Source organism: Stenella coeruleoalba, assembly GCF_951394435.1.
Source record: "Stenella coeruleoalba genome assembly, chromosome: 18".
Lineage (NCBI taxonomy): Eukaryota > Metazoa > Chordata > Mammalia > Artiodactyla > Delphinidae > Stenella > Stenella coeruleoalba.
The window spans coordinates 59,518,447-59,535,507 of record NC_137164.1 but is presented as its reverse complement, the minus strand read 5'-3'; positions in this window follow the sequence as shown (position 1 = coordinate 59,535,507).

Below are 17,061 nucleotides of genomic sequence, written 5' to 3'. Positions count from 1 at the left end.
AGAGAGGAAACTTCAGCCATTTATGAAGAGATATCTGAGGGTACAAACAAGTTTTATGTTCTAAATTATTAAACAGAAAGGAATGAAGTATCAACTCAAGAGAACAAATGTAGAATTGACAATGTCCTGGGAACTCTCCAGAGACTTCATGTACCTGTTTATTCAGAAACCTGGGGCCGAGTGGGCTGGATACATCCTTTTTTGCACTCTCACCTGCTCTGCTCCTCTCTAGCAAGCATTTCTTGTCAACCACACTTTATAGAATTTGCAGGTGGAACTTTCCTGGGCATGAAGTCTACAAACTGTGTGACACATAAGGACTGGATTCTGAGTATTTGGGGACGGCTTGAGGTCTGGGTGAGAGGCTTTGAGAATGTGATCCTTTTTGCCCTGTAGGTCTAATCTTCTCCATTCCAGAATTCTCTGCCTCCTTTCTTGTTCATCTAAAATGAATGGTCTATCTACTGGGAAGGTACTTTAGTTCATGGACAGCTATTATCTCCTCAGGCCTTTCAAAGGTCCCAAGGAACAGACATAGGAATCAACTTAATATGAGTCATCCTAAGAAATTGTCATTTATTTTAGGTTGAAAAGGGTCAAATGACAGTTTCCTAACTTCCAATCTATGAACTGGAAAGTATGCAAATACAGAATTCTTGAAGTTTTCTTCTAGGTTTTGAGGTCCAATTGGCAACATTAAAAACACATGAGATTCAGAACAGCATCTTTCAGTGTCCCTCCTGAAAGCCTGATGAGCTCTTGTCAGCTCACCCTGGGTGAAAGATTAGGACAATTTGCCAAGGTCCATTTTTTATAACCATAAATGTTTTAAATAACTATTGAACCTGTTTACTTGTTTAGAATATTCTTTTTGAGGTGTTATTTTGTTTAGGATTAGTATGTACTACTACAATTTTCAGTGATCCTTTTCAGGTTGGTATCATTGTCTATTTTAGCAATAAAAATAAGACAGATTAAGTCAGCTAAAATTGCCAAGAAAAGCTTTAGCTGTCTGATTCTAACCTGCATGATCTGTTTTTAACAGTCTAACATTTGTAGAACAGAGCCTGGAAACAAGAGCCATTTGATATATGCTTCTGAGTATTGGTCTGCTATTCAGAATTATTAAAAAAGAATTTATGCTTGCACATTATGCAGGTGATTCAGAGGTGCCGGGCTCACTTTCTCTCTAATATGCATGAAGTAGACTCCCCACTCTCACCTCTACCACCTACACTTCTGATTTGTTGTCTTAGCAGGTATTAAAAAGTTTAATTCTTTCTTTTTGCTTTTTTTTTTTAAAAAAGAGGATGTTAGTCTGTTTAAAAATTCTTTAATTATAGTCAAATGAATGGCCTCATCTTTTCATATTTTATGGATATAATTCATATATTCTTTTGCTTTGGATTTTAAAGTTTTTAAATCCAGAATCATTCTTTAGCCTTATTCAATAGTTAGCAAATATAAGTTAGTTGAAAAAAGTGACCTTTTAGATAAAATAGTTTGTGATATCCCAGTAGAGAAAATAAACCCATCATTTAACATAATGCGCTTGCTGTTTTAACATTTAACCTCAATCTTAACTTGGGGATACAGACATACTTAGTATAGTCTCCAGAAAAAAAATGTTTATCCCAATGATAAGCAGTGTTATGAGTTGTAATAGGAGTATATATGCAGATCTACTGTGTAAAAATTCAATTAGTAAGAATGTGGTTAAAATGTGATATTTCAAAAGAAACAAGATATTTTGAGGAAGTAAAGCAAAATGTCCTTTATAAAATCAGAAATGACATGCATTGCTTGAATTGTGGATTAGCATGATTCTTTATCATTTCTTCACTGTTATGATGCTACTTTTTTTTTTTTTTTTGCAGTATGCGGGACTCTCACTGTTGTGGGCTCTCCCGTTGCAGAGCACAGCCTTCAGATGCGCAGGCTCAGCGGCCATGGCTCACGGGCCTAGCCGCTCCGCGGCATGTGGGATCTTCCCGGACTGGGGCACGAACCTGTGTCCCCTGCATCGGCAGGCGGACTCTCAACCACTGCGCCACCAGAGAAGCCCGCTACCTCATTTCTTAATCACCTCTTTGTTTTTGAATTTATAAGAAACATAATGTCACTGGGATTTTATTTGTTTATTTTCAGTCTTGGGAGATAATCAAAGTTTTACTTAGACAATTTGAGTTGTTAATTTTAAAACAATGCTTCTCCAGTTATCCAAGTTGTTGGCAGATTTGTTTTCTTAGCTCAGAAACAGTTCTCTTTCACACACTGATAAAATTTGTAACTGTCATGGAAGGTATGTACCTAAATTCATCAAGAAAATGTTGGATGGGAGCAAAAACTTCACAATACCAATATTTAAGAATTATTTGCTGTTATGTTAGAAATTCTCTTAATGAATAATTCTCAGCTATGTATACAAATGAAAAAAAATGTAAATAAATTGGCCAGGGAAGAAAGCAGGTGGAAACACGAGTAAAGAGATGTTATTTCATGATCTAGTTTAAAATTGCATTATTTTATTGATATGAAATAAGCATGTAAAGTTTTGATATTGCTTAAAAATATCAAAAACTTCTATTTAAAGATATAGAGGTTTCATAGGTTGTTTCTTACATTGAAAGAATGGTATGTGTTTGTAATTTATGACACTGACATCAGTGTTAATGATATGGGACAGAGGTATTCTGCTATATACCTCAAACTGTTAATTGATGACAATCTGCTCAATTCTATTATAATTTGACTAAGGTTTTCTTGGAATACTTATATTTCAATTTATTGCAAATAAGTATTATGGAATACACACCCATCCACCCAACCACCTATCATAAAATTCTTGGATGCAGAATGATACAGTGTTTTAGAGCCTTACTGCTAGAAATATGGTCCATGGCCAGCAGCAGCAGCATTGCCTGGGAGACTGATAAAATTCAATGCCTGAGGTACCACCCCATATCTGGGTTTTCCAAAACATTTAGGTGATTTGTACACGCATTAAAGCTTGAGAAGCACAGACATCAAATACAACAGTGAAATGCTGAAATATTTTCCTCTAATATCAGGAACATGACACTCACTACTTCTATTCAATATAGGACTGGAAGTAATCAGGCAATCAGGCAAGAAAAATAAAAGTCTTCAAAACTGGTAAGACAGAAGTAAAATTAGCCCTATTTGCAGATGATCTTACATACAGAAAATCCTAAGGACACCAAAAAACCTGTTAGATCTATTCAACAAAGTTGCAGGATACAAAACTAACATACAAAGATCAGTAGTGCTTCTATGTACTAAGGAGCTATTGGGAAAAGAAATAAAGAAAACTATTCCATTTACAATAGCATCAAAACAAAATATTTAGGGATAAATTTAACCAAGGAGGAGAAAGATATCTACATTGAAAACTACAAGACGCTGAAAGAAATTGAGGACATAAATATTGACAAAAAGGTATCTGGTTTCCATAGACTGGAAGAATATTGTTAAAATGTCCATACTACCCCAAACCATCTATAGATTCAATGTAATCCCTATCAAGATTCCAATGGCTTTTTAAAAACAGAAGTAGAAAAAACAATCCTAAAGTTTATATGGAACCATAAAAGACCCCGAATAGCCAAAGCAATCTCCAGAAAAAACAAAGTGGGCGCCATTACATTTTGATTTCAAACTCTATTATAAAGCTATAATAATCAAAACACAGAACTACCATATGATCCACCAATTCCACTTCTGAGACTATATCCAAAGGAAATGAACACACTAATTCAGAAGATATCTGCACCGCCATGTTCATAGCAGCATTATTATTTTTTTTTTTTTTTTGCGGTACGCAGGCCTCTCACTGTTGTGGCCTCTCCCGTTGCGGAGCACAGGCTCCGGACGCGCAGGCGCAGCGGCCATGGCTCACGGGCCTAGCCGCTCCGCGGCACGTGGGATCTTCCCGGACCTGGGCACAAACCCGTGTCCCCTGCAGCAGCAGGCGGACTCTCAACCACTGCGCCACCAGGGAAGCCCTTTAGCAGCATTATTTATAACCGCCAAGATACAGAAACTTAAGTGCCCATTGATGGATGATTGGATAAAGTTGTGATATATATATATATAAAATGGAATATTTTTCAGCCATAAAAGTAGAAATTCTGCCATTTGCAACCACATGGATGGACCTTGAGGGCATTATGCTAAGTGAACAAAGTCAGACAATGACAAATACTGTTTATCACTTATACGTAGAATTTTTTTTTTTAAAAAGTAAACTCAGAAAAATATCAGATTTGTGGTTACCAGAAGTGAGAGTGGGAGGGGGGATTGGATGAAGGTTGTCAAAAGGTACAAACTTACAATTATAAATACTTGGGATGTAACGTACAACATGATGACTACAGTTAAACACTGCTATATGGTATATTTGAAAGTTGAAAGTCCAAAGAGTTCCCATCACACGGAAATACACTTTTCTTTCTTTGTATCTATGAGATGATGGATGTTTATATTATGGTAATCATTTCACAGTATAGGTAAGTCAAATCATTCTGCCTCATACCTCAAACTTATGGTGCTGTATGGCAATTAAATCTCAGTAACACTTGAAAAAAAGTAGCTTGAGACGCACCGACTTAAAACCTGGGCTCTGGAGTCAGACTTGGATTTTTAAACCCTGATTTCTTCATCTGTAAAGTGATACTAATGGTATTTTCCCATTTTCTTCTGTTTTGAAGATCAAATGAGATTATATGTACAAATCAATACAGCGTGATTGAGTGCTTGAAGACAGCACTCAATAAAAAGTAGTATTTGTATTGGTCATTGGTAGGCCATGTAGCATGACAGACTCACAGTTCTGCAGGACAAGTGTGCTTTAATTTGTTAATGAGTCCATAAGTATTGAAAAAAGACCCAGCCAATAGTATCCATGTTCTAGGCATTAGTTGAGCAATGACCAGTCACAGCTGAAGTTTTCTATTTTATCTTATTCACTTCTTGAAAAGGAAAAACACTTGCACATTATTCCCTAAATTTAAATTTCCTGGCCTTCAGGAATTTAAGACTTTTATATAGACTCTTACCCTTTGTACTCTTCATTTTAATAATCTATACTACTATATAAGTTTTTTCATATTTTCCATGATTTAAGTGAGACTAAATCAATGCAGTACTGTGTGAAAAGCACTGTTTGAACCAGTATAGTATATACCACCTTGCATCATCTTATTCTGTGGGACTCTAAGGCAGGTAGTAGAAAAAACACACGGTAAACTCATTCATTCAATGCTCACTTGTGCATATCTACCATGTTCCAAGCACCTAAACAATGCAGCTCCAATACTGAATGAAACACATGAAATATCTGCCCACATAGTGGCTACATTCTAGTGGGTGAGTTGATATGCTATGACACGGCTAAATCTCATAAACTATGCAGCTATACTTATAATCTCACATATAATCTTGCACTGGTGATTATATATACATCCAAGCCTATTCCTTCTTCAGATTTTTTTAAATCCCCCATTGTTAAATTTTATAATCATTTTTTGGTGGTAAGATTAGAAGTCGACCATGCCTTTTGGTTAAACTGATAGTATAAAATTTATCACACATGTAAGTCATGCAGTCTTTTTGTCATTTTTCTTCTCTTGTGCCTTCCTTTACAGGTTATAACCTAATCTGATAAGAGGCAGTATGGGAAGGTATTGAATACTTCTGGGTATGTATAAAAAAACCACCTCATTTAATATTGTAATTCTTGTCCTTACCACTTTGCAGCTTTTTAACCTTGAGCAATTTAGTTGTCTTAGGTTTTTTGCCTCTAAAATTGAGGAAATAGTACTTATCTGTGACTTTTGAGAGTATTAAATGATAATACATCTATAGTACTTAGAGTGCCTGTAATACTGACACTAAATATTGCTTAAAATTATTAATTTGAATATAATGGTAGTAATAATGATAAATATTCTATTGGCCTGTATTCTTCACATCAATAATGATAAATATTCTGTTGGCCTGTATTCTTCACATCATACATTGACTTATACTTTATTAGTTCTAAAAAATGATCCTACTTTGTGTGTGGACTCAATCTGATAAATGATGCTGCTTTATGTACAGGTTATTCATCATTCACACATGTACATACTCAATTGATTTCCTGTCTTTTCACAGCCCCTCTTCCAGGTACTAGTTTCCAGCAGTAAACTCATAGGGAGGAGGTTTGGATTAAATAGCATAGTCTGTAGCAAAAGACAAGTGTCCAATAAATTTTTTCAGACACCTTTAAACTGATACATTTTTAAAGCATAACAAAATGTAAAATAAGCAAAATGCTGTCAATGTAATTTTGTTAGTAATCTTAAATTTTCACAATCGCTGTATATTCCCTGAACCCAAGGATTATACAATCTTTTTTTATTGTCATAAGTAAAAGTGAAAAGTTAGTAAAATAGATATTAAAAACTGGAAAAGAAATATGGAAAAACATTGTATTAATTGTCAATTAAGTGGTTTAAGTAGAAAACACTATAGTAGTTCACAAGTAGGAGAGATTATCCTAACTAAGACAACTATAGATATTCTGAGAAAATTGGATAAGGTCATGTTACTCATTGTCTTGAATGTCCTATAACAATTTGGATTTTAACCTCAGGTAATGTGGCATCACTGAAGGTGTATGGATTTGGAAGTGACATTAATACACTGCCTTTATGAAGCACCATGAAAGATCAGGAAAGAAATACCTCTTACCTTCTAAGTTTCCCATTCTTGCTTTATTCTGGGGTGAAACAGACAATTTCTGTTTCTCGGGAACTGAATATATTATTACATATAATAATATATATACACATTAATTCTGGAGGCATTTACTATCCTCTAGAGACAGAATGCCTTGGTTTGAATCCTGATTAAACCACTAACTTGCTATATGGCTTTGGGTAGGTTGCCTCATTTCCCATCTTTAAAATGTGGATAATACCTATGTGTATCATATATACGTATGCATGTATACAACATGCTGACAATATACCCAAACACATACGCATGTTATTTTGTATTACGTAGTATAATGTTTTGCTACTTTTATCAATGTTACTATATTTAGTGTAATATCTTTTTCTGAAATGTAACAGGATAATAAGACTCCTGAAAAATGGAATAGTGAAAGGAGGAATTCTGCTATATCGGGTAAGAAATTCTAGTAATAGCCATTAATGAACAATAGATGCTTACAACAGCTTGCCTGAAGTGTAAAGGTTGCAATAACCTGGTACAGCTACCATAAAAATAATGAATATAATTAATTATGTTAATGGGAGAGACTCATGAATAATTTAAAGTCATTTTCAAATCACTGTTTTTAGCATTAGCAAGTACTGGTATTATATTGTGTTTAGATACTACATATCAACTTAAAATTCTTACAACAAAAAGCTGTTTTTGGTTACACTGTACAGTCAAGAGAGTGGGAGCTAACGTGTATCTTAATATGTCAAAATTCATGCATTAATTACATTTTGAAAATGCATAAAACAGTACATGTAGTTTCCGATTTTATAAAGGACACTTTGACAGTGATGACAAAAATACATCCAGTATATTTTGGAAGCAGGGAATAGGGAGACCGAATACAAATGAAGTCAGGGAGGGCTTGTTCGACATGATCTCACAGCTACCAATGCAGCAGTAGAAGTGGGATGGAGAAAAAGCATAGGAGGAGCAGGCATCAAACCTTAACGTGACAGAAGTATGGTTTTGATAGTGACCTAAAAGAAGTTCAGGGTTTTAGAGACTATAAATGGGACTGGGGTAAAACTCTAGATTCATAATATTCTCTTCTCTGGTTCACTAGAAAGAGTTTGTACCTTAGACATGCTTGTTCAAAATTGAGTAGTGATAAGTAATTGAAGACCTCCATGTTTGTTTTAGATATGTAAATGTATAAGACAATAGGAAGAATAAGAGAAGACACTGGACGTTGGAGATGTGAAGGAATGGAAGGTGAGAAATAAACTCAGTAAAGAGGAGAGTTCCTAGGACAGATGAGCCTGTTGCCAAACTTTTAGAACCTTTGAGAAGAGGATTTGAGAAACACAATTATTTGTATACCCCACATCCACTGCTCCATTATTGTCAAATAAATTCAACCCCAGTTTTGTTCAGGTGGCAATATATGCAGGAGAGGTAGGTTTCTCTAGTGCTCCAGGGAATGAATCACAATTAGCCGAAACTGATCGAAGCACTAGTGTTTAAACTACTTACTTCTGGTAATTAGTTAGGAGTGGGTATATAACCCTGTCCTAGCCAATGAAACTGAAGGGCCGTTCTTCTGGGAGGATAGAGGATGTGGCTTCCATGAAAGGTTTCCCCTGGGTAAGGAGACAGACACAAAGATAAACCATATCTTCTTCCTTTGGATGGTGTCATGAAAGAACATGATGGCTAGAGATGCTGTAGTCTTCTTGTGACCAAGAGCTAAACAGAAAGCTCTGGTCATGACCCTGGGTGAAATAGAGCCCCAGGATTCACCAATGCTGGGCTATCCCACTTTTACCAAGGCAGTGCAGAGTTCCTGACAGGTTATATTGGAAGAAAGTAAGAAGTTCATGAAGACCTTTCACGCCATATTAAAAAGTTTGAACATTCTAGTGTAACCAAATGGGAATTATGAACTAGTTTAAATATGTGAAGTGATATGGTCAGGGTTGCTTTCTTAGATGGGACACAAGTGGTGACTAGAAGGGATGTGAGGGAGACAAGATTTGTGGCAAGGAAAACAGGAAAGTTGTTATAGACAAGTTTCAGGACATGGTTAGAGATGGGGTGGAAAAGGGAAATAAGTTTTATAAAATGTTTTAATGGTTGCCTTCAAAAGCTATTTCTGTTTCTCTTACAGCTAGAGACCTTATTTTCAGAGTTAAGAATAACACTTTTCTGCTCATATTTAAATACTTTGAATTATTTTCTGGATGTATTTAAATTGCCATTTCTTAAAATAAATCACTACCACTAATTTTTATGTAAGATATACATTCAATTATACATGTTGTCAAAATTCAAAAAATATCACTGTTTTAAGAGATGTATTTTTACCAAGAAATCACAGTATGCTACATTGAATGCATAAACAGACCAAAAATTTTGTGGAATGGATTTGTTATTTTGTTCTATGTAGACTGAAGGGGAAGTTGCATTCTTAAAATTACCTGTATTGGAACAGGGTTTTTAAATATTGACTTTTAATTAAAGCATCTGTATTTCATGCTCTGATTACAATATTTAGAATTCATCCCAATGGAATCCCATTAAAATATTTGGTGACACAGTACTGAGATAATTGTTTACTTCAAAGTGTTCTCATTTTTAATATGTGAAAAATGCTTTATTTCATACATCTTTATTCTTTCTTTAGTACGCTGTAAACAGTTCCATTTAGCTGCTCTAAGAAAAAAATCACTTTTCAATGCTAAATGAAAAAGTTGGATCTTAAAATTTCTACTGGATTCGGCATCTAAGATATTAATGTTTAAAATTAAGTAAATGCAGCCCTTTAAGAAAAGCTACTTTAGATTATTTAAAATGTAGCACATAGAAGTTCAGTAGGATGTATTTACTTTAGTACATGTCAACATAGGGGAATTTACAGGAGGTAAATTGGAAGAGAATAAACCCAATGCTGTGTTTGCCATCAGAAGGATCTGGAAGGATCCTGAATAAAGATAGAGAATCAATCTTCAGGCAACAAGATTTTGAGCATGGTTTTTAAAAATTAGGAGCAACCTTTATCAAGCTGATTTTCTCATGTCTGTGTGAGAAAGTGTCTCATTAACTGTAATACCCAATTAAGGTTCGTCCCTGTTTATCTCTTAGTTGAGTGTTTGATCTACAACCAAACCATGCTCTAGAAGTTTTTCAATCAATCAAACACACCCTTGTGTGTTTGTGCATGTGTGTGGGTGCATATGCAGGTATTTGTGGATATCTGCACGTGTTGTGTGGGGGTGGAGGGCGGGGGGAAGGGTAGACTTTCCTGTACTTGGTGCTGTGCTAACAGTGAGGGGTATCCAACAAGGTATACATGGCCTCTGCCCTCAGATAGCTTAGAGTCTAACAGGGAACACTAACACTTACCAATCACAAAACTGGAGTTACTAATATAATGATGGGGATATAAGGCACTGAAGAGTCTTTAAATCAGGGGGATACACTTTAAAGGATCAGTCTTTTCTGATAAAGTTTGAAAACTAAAAATCAGTGGAACAAACCACAAAAATGTGTACATGAGAGTGTTGGGATGGAAAAGTTGCATATGAAGGGCATAGCACTGTCATGAGAGAGAGTGGTATCTTTGAGAACAGAAACTATTTGAGCGCAGCTCTCATTTAGATTGAAGATTTAGATTCTGGAGGGATGATGGAGAGGTATGTATGAGCCAGGCCCAGAATGCTAAGTCCATTGTGAACTGTATTAATGTAATTCAGTCTTATTTTAAGGGCATTAGAAGGCTTTTGAATGATTTTCCTTAGGAAGAGACCAAATCACATTTACATTTTAAAGGATGTTGGTTGTGATGTAGAGAATGTACTGGAAGGAGTAATACTGGGTAATGGGCATTAGTTAAGAGCTGCTGTAGAAGTCTAGGAAGATGGTGACTTGGACTGGGTTGTTGACAGTGAACGTGGATTAGAGAGGATGGATTCAAGAACATTTAGCAGCATCAAAAGATTTTTCAAGTTAACACAGTGATTAGTCTCTAAGAGATGGAATCTTAGTGCCTGTGTTTTTATCTGAGCTTTACCACGTTCTAGCTATGAGGGAATAGGCAAGTTGCCTTGTTTCTTTACCTGAATAATGGGAAAGAAATAGTGACTAATTATTTTGCTGTAAACCTTAAAGTTGATCAATGCATATAATTAAGGGCAGTCCCAAGCATGTAGAAAGTGCTTTTAAATATTAGCATTTTCTATGTGTCACTGATTATATTTCAGAAGATGAGGAAAGAGCCATGTATAGGCCTTAGATTCCTGGATCAGCCATTGTATGGAAGGTTTTATTATACATTCAAAGGGAAATACTACATAAATGATATTTGGGGGGAAATGTCAGTAACATTCAGAGAATGAACACTGATACATCAGATAGCTATCCAGTGGGACATCAGCCAGTCTGCAGGACATATGCAGTTATAACCCAGAGTAGAAATCAGCAATGCGTACACCTAGGAGATGTATGCTGATAAATGCCTACTATGTAGAAGCAAGGGGGCAAGCTTGTACATCAGAATCAGACAGACCTGGATATAAATCCTATCTGTTACTTCCTAGTTGTCCTGGGGAAACTTTGAGGCTCAGTTTTCTTATTTTCAAAGTGTGATTAGGGTAGTTGCAAATGATAAAGTATCTGAAGTTGTATGTACCAATTAATCAGAGGTAATCTCTTTCCAGGGACTTTGCCTGTTTGTGGACTTGGTAGCTTCTGCAATCACTAACACTGCATTTACACCAGCCGATTACCTTCACGCAGAGGCTAACAGTGCTTTTCCTCATGTCTCAACTATGCACCCTTGCTTCCTACCCTAGTTACTGCTGTTTTGAGACAAAGCAAGACTTGCCTGCATGTACAACTAGAGCGTGCAAGGGAATTACATTTTTCTTCCTTCCTTCTCTAGATAAACAGCTACTTCTCAGGACAGTTTGTCTTCTCACAAGACAAAGGTGATACCAAGCAATCAGTCATGCTTGACATCAAACAGTGGCCAGTTAAGTAACAACCCATCAGACTGGCTTCTCCTCCTACCCTGCCTCAGTCTCGCTTTTACATGCTTGCTTTCTGCAGTCACACTGAATAATAAATTAGAAGCAAATAAAACTTTTCCTCAGGCTTATAGTTTCTGGGAAATCCAAGCGTGATATATTTTTTTTCCCTATATGGACCTAATATGGGGTAGTGTCACTAGATGACTCACTAATCCAATGGCAATAGGGATGCCACTGTTGGTATTAAGTAAGAGGTGATAACTGTAGTGATATCATATCACTGACTTTTATCAGAGGTGGTTCCAGTTCAAGATAGTGACATAGGAGGATTCTGAAGTCACCTCTTCCCACAGACACACCAAATCTATAGCTACATATGGAACAATTTCCTCTAAGGACACCCCTTGATTGCCTGGTAGCAAGTGGGGCTTACATCTGTGGGTCCTCCTTATAGGACTGTAATAAATGGAGGAACAGTTCTTAACTGACTACCAACACACAGGGCACAGTACAGAGACAGGGTAATGAAGTACACCCCAGTGTGTTAAAGAAGCCTGTTAGCTTACTTTCATAGCTGTGGCCCGAGGGGCAGGCTTCTAATTAAGCATGTATCTAAGGACTGACTACAGCCCCCTCTAGAGATTGGAGAGGCTGGTGCATACCATATTTGTGTTTTCCCTCTGCCCTGCTGTAGGTTGGTATCTGAGAAAGGAGCATGTGTACACATCAGGCAGCCTGGCTTTTGTGGCTGCCACCCAGAGGACACATCTACTGATAGCCCGGCTCTGCTGGCTATCATAAGCTGGGTATGTGTTCACAAGTTCAACAGGATGGTAGCAAATAAAACAGTTCTCAACTGTTACACCAGGACTCAGTGTAAAGGCAACAGACAGAAATGCCATCTCCCAGTCTTCCCCTGAAAGAAGTATATTTGCATACTTTAAGAGCTGCTGCCTGAGTGTCTGGCTTCTAATCAGCCTGAATCGAGACTGAGACCATCCCTTTTAGGACAGTGACAGGACTTGGCACATGCTGAACTACTGGAAGCCACTAATAACAACGTAGGCTGCTTGGGTAATCAAAAAGGTTCGAGAGACAATCAAGAGCTATGACGGGGTTGAACAATAAGTTTCATCTCCTACATTAGGCCACTCCTTCAAGACTGGGAGTGGTGGTTATTTTACCTAACTCATATAAACTGACATAGAGTAAAGCAAATGAATAAACAGAGGAATATGTTCCAAATTAAAGAACAAGATATAAAACCTCAGAAAAAGACCTCAATGAAATGGAGATAAATAATCTACCTGATAAAGAGTTCAAAACAAGAGTCATAGAAGTACTCACCAAACTCAGGAGAAGAATGGATAAACAAAGTGAGAATTTCAAGGAGACAAAATGTAAGAAGATACCAGGTAGAAGTCCCAGAGCTGAAAAACACAGTAACTAAACTGAAAAATACAATAGAGGGGTTGAAAAAAGATTAGATACAGAAGAGAGAAATCAATGAACACAAAGACAGGGCAGTGGAATTCATCCAATCAGAGCAGCAAAAAGAAAATACAAAAAAGTGAAGATAGCACAAGAAATGTATGGGACAACATCAAGCAAACTGACATTCACATTATAGGGGTCCCAGAAGGAGAAGAAAGAGGCAGGAAACTTATTTGAAGAAATAACATCTGAAAACTTCCCTAACCTTGGAAGGAAAGAAATGCAGTTCCAGGAAACCCAGAGATTTCTAGATAAGTCCAAAGAGAACCACACCAAGATACATTATAATTAAACTGTCAAAAGTTAAAGAGAATCTTAAAAGCAGCAAGAGAAACAATCTGTTATGTACAAGGGAACCCTAATAAGTCTATCAGATTTTTCAGCAGAAACTTTGCAGGTAGGAAGGGAGCAGCATAATATATTCAAAATGCTGAAAGAAACTGCCAACCAAGAATACTCTACCTGGAAAAGTTATCCTTTAGAATTGAATGAGAGATAAGGGGTTTTCCAGACAAGCAGAAGCTAAAGGAGTTTATCACCACTAGACCAGGCTTATAATAGATGTTAAGGAAACAAGGTAGAAAGAAAGGGTGCTACTTAGTGACAAAAAAAATCTCACCAGTAAATATAAACATAGTAAAATTGAGAATAATACAATGTTGTAAAAAAGTGTTAATAATCACTTCTAAAACTAGCATGAAGGTTAAAAGACAGAAGTAGTAAAAATAACTATAGCTACAATAATTTAATGTATGTACAAAATGTAAATTGTGATATCAAAAACAATGTGAGGGAGAGAGCAATAAAGAGAGTTTTAGAATGTATTCAAACTTAAATTGTTATCAACCTAAAATATACTATTATAAATACAGGTTGTTTTATGTGTAAGATTCATGTTAAACACAAAGCAAAACCTATAGTAGCCACACAAAAGATAAAAGAATCTAAGCATATTACTACAAAAAAAAAATCACCATCACAGAAGAGAGCAAGATAATATGAAAGGAACAAAGGAATTACAAGACATCAGAAAACAATTAACAAGGTGGCAATATGTACATACTTAATAGTTACTTTATATGTAAATGTACTAAATTCTGCAATCAAAATAGAGAGTGGATGAATGGATAAAAAACAAGTCCCCTCTATATGCTGTCGACAGAGACTAACTTAAGATGTAAGGATACACAGATTGAAAATGAAAGAATGAAAAATGATTCCACACAAAGGAAAACTAAAAGATGGAGTAGCTATCTTTATATCTGACAAAACTGACTTTAAAACAAAGACTGTAATAAGAGACAAAGAAGGGCATTACATAGTGATAAAGGGGTCAATCCAGTAAGATGATATTACATGCTAATATTTATGCACCCAACATAGGAACACCTAAATATATAAAACCAATATTAGCGTACTTAAAGGGATAAAATGACAACAATACAATAACAACTGGGGACTTTAATAATTACCCTCACTTACCTCAATGGAAAGACCATCCAGACAGAAAATCAAAAGGAAACACTGGCCTTAAATGGCATTTTAAATTATGATTTTAACAGATATATACAGAACATTGGAGCCAAAAGCAACAGAATACACATTCTTCTCAAGTGCACACAGAATATTCTCCATGATAGATCATATGTTAGACCACAAATAAGTTTTGATATGATTTCAATCTTCTTAAATTTATCAAGATATTTTCCAATCACAGTGGTATGAGACTAAAAATCAACTACAGGAGAGAACTGGAAAATTCACAAATATATGGAGACTAAACATGCTACCGAACAACCAGTGAGTTGAAGAAGAAATCAAAAAAGAAATTAAAAATACCTAAGCAAATGAACTGGAATTCAACATACCAAAACATGGGATGCAACAAAAGCAGTTCTAAAAGGGAAGTTCATAGCAACAGATGCCTACATCAAGAGACAAGAAATTTCAAACAACCTAACTTTACACTTCAAGGAACTAGAGAGAAAAAAAGAAGCCTAAAGTTATAAGGAAATAAAGATCAGAGAGGAAATAAAGAGGGTAAAATTACAGTAGAAAAGATGAAACTAAGAGCTGATTCTTTAAAAGGATAAACAATAAACCAAACTATAACTAGATTCACCAAGAAAAAAAGGACTCAAAATCAGAAACAAAAGAGAAAATATTACAACTGATACCACAGAAATACAAAGGATCATAAGAGACTGTTAGGAACAACTATAGGACCAACTAATTGGACAACCTAGAAGACTGATAAATTCCTAGTAACATAAAACCTACCAAGATTGAATCATGAAGAAACAGAACATTTGAAACAGACCTATTGCTAGTAAGTAGACTGAATCAGCAATCAAAAAACCTCCCAACAAAAGTCCAGGATCAGATGGCTTCACTGATGATTCTACCAAACGTTTAAAGAATACTAATTCTTTTCAACCTCTTCCAAGAAAACAGAAGAAGGAATATATCCCAACCCATTTGAGGATGCCAGCATTATCCAAATACCAAAACCAGACAAGAATGCCACAAGAAAACTCCAAGCCAGTATCTTTGGTTAACAAAGATGCAAAAATCCTCAACAAAATATTAGCAAACTGAATTCAACAATACATTAAAAGAATCATACACAATGATCAAGTGGGATTTATTCCAGTGATGCAAACATAGTTCAACATCCACAAATCACTGTGACATGTCACAGTAATAAAATGAAGGATAAAAATCATCTCAAATGCAGAAAGAGCATTCGACAAAATCAACATCAATTTATGATTAAAACTCTCGACAAAGTGGGTATAGAAGGAATGTACCTCAGTATACGAAAGGCCATGTATGACAAGCCCACAGCTAACATCCAACCATGATAAGCTGAAAGCTTTTCCTCTAAGATCAGAAGACTAGGATACCCACTCTCACCACTTTTATTCAACACAGTATTGAAGTCCTAGCCAGAGAAATTAGGCAAAAAGAAATACAAGGCAACCAAATTGAAAGTGATGAGGTAAAATTGTCACTATTTGCAGATGACATATATAGAAAACCCTACAGATTCCACCAAAAAACTATTAGAACTAATCAATAAATTCAGTAAAGTTGCAGGCTACAAAGTCAACACACAAAAATCATTTGCATTTCAAAATGCTAACAACAAACTACCAAAATGAGAAAACAAAACCAAACAATTCTATTGACAATTGCATCCAAAAGAATAAAAGTACCTAGGAATAATTTTAACCAAGTAGATGAAAGACCTATTTACTGAAAACTATAAGAGGCTGATGAAAGAAATCGAACACAGGAATATGAAGATATTCCATGCTCGTGGATTGAAAGAATATTGTTAAAATGTCCATACTACCCAAATCTACAAATTCAATGCAATCCATATCAAAATTCTAATAACGTTTATTTCACAAAAATAAAATCCTAAAATTTGTATGGAAGTACAGAAGACCCAAAACAGCCAAATCAAACTTGAGAAGGAAGAATAGCACTGGAGGCATCATGCTTCCTGATTTCAAAGTTTATCGCCAAGTGATAATAATCAAAACAGTATGAGACTGGCATCAAAAAACGATACATAGGGCTTCCCTGGTGGCGCAGTGGTTGAGAGCCCGCCTGCCAATGCAGAGCACGCGGGTTCGTGCCCCGGTCTGGGAAGATCCCACATGCCGCAGAGTGGCTGGGCCCGTGAGCCATGGCCGCTGAGCCTGCTCGTCCAGAGCCTGTGCTCCGCAACAGGAGAGGCCACGGCAGTGACAGCCTCGCATACCACAAAAAAAAAAAAAAAAAATGACACAGATCA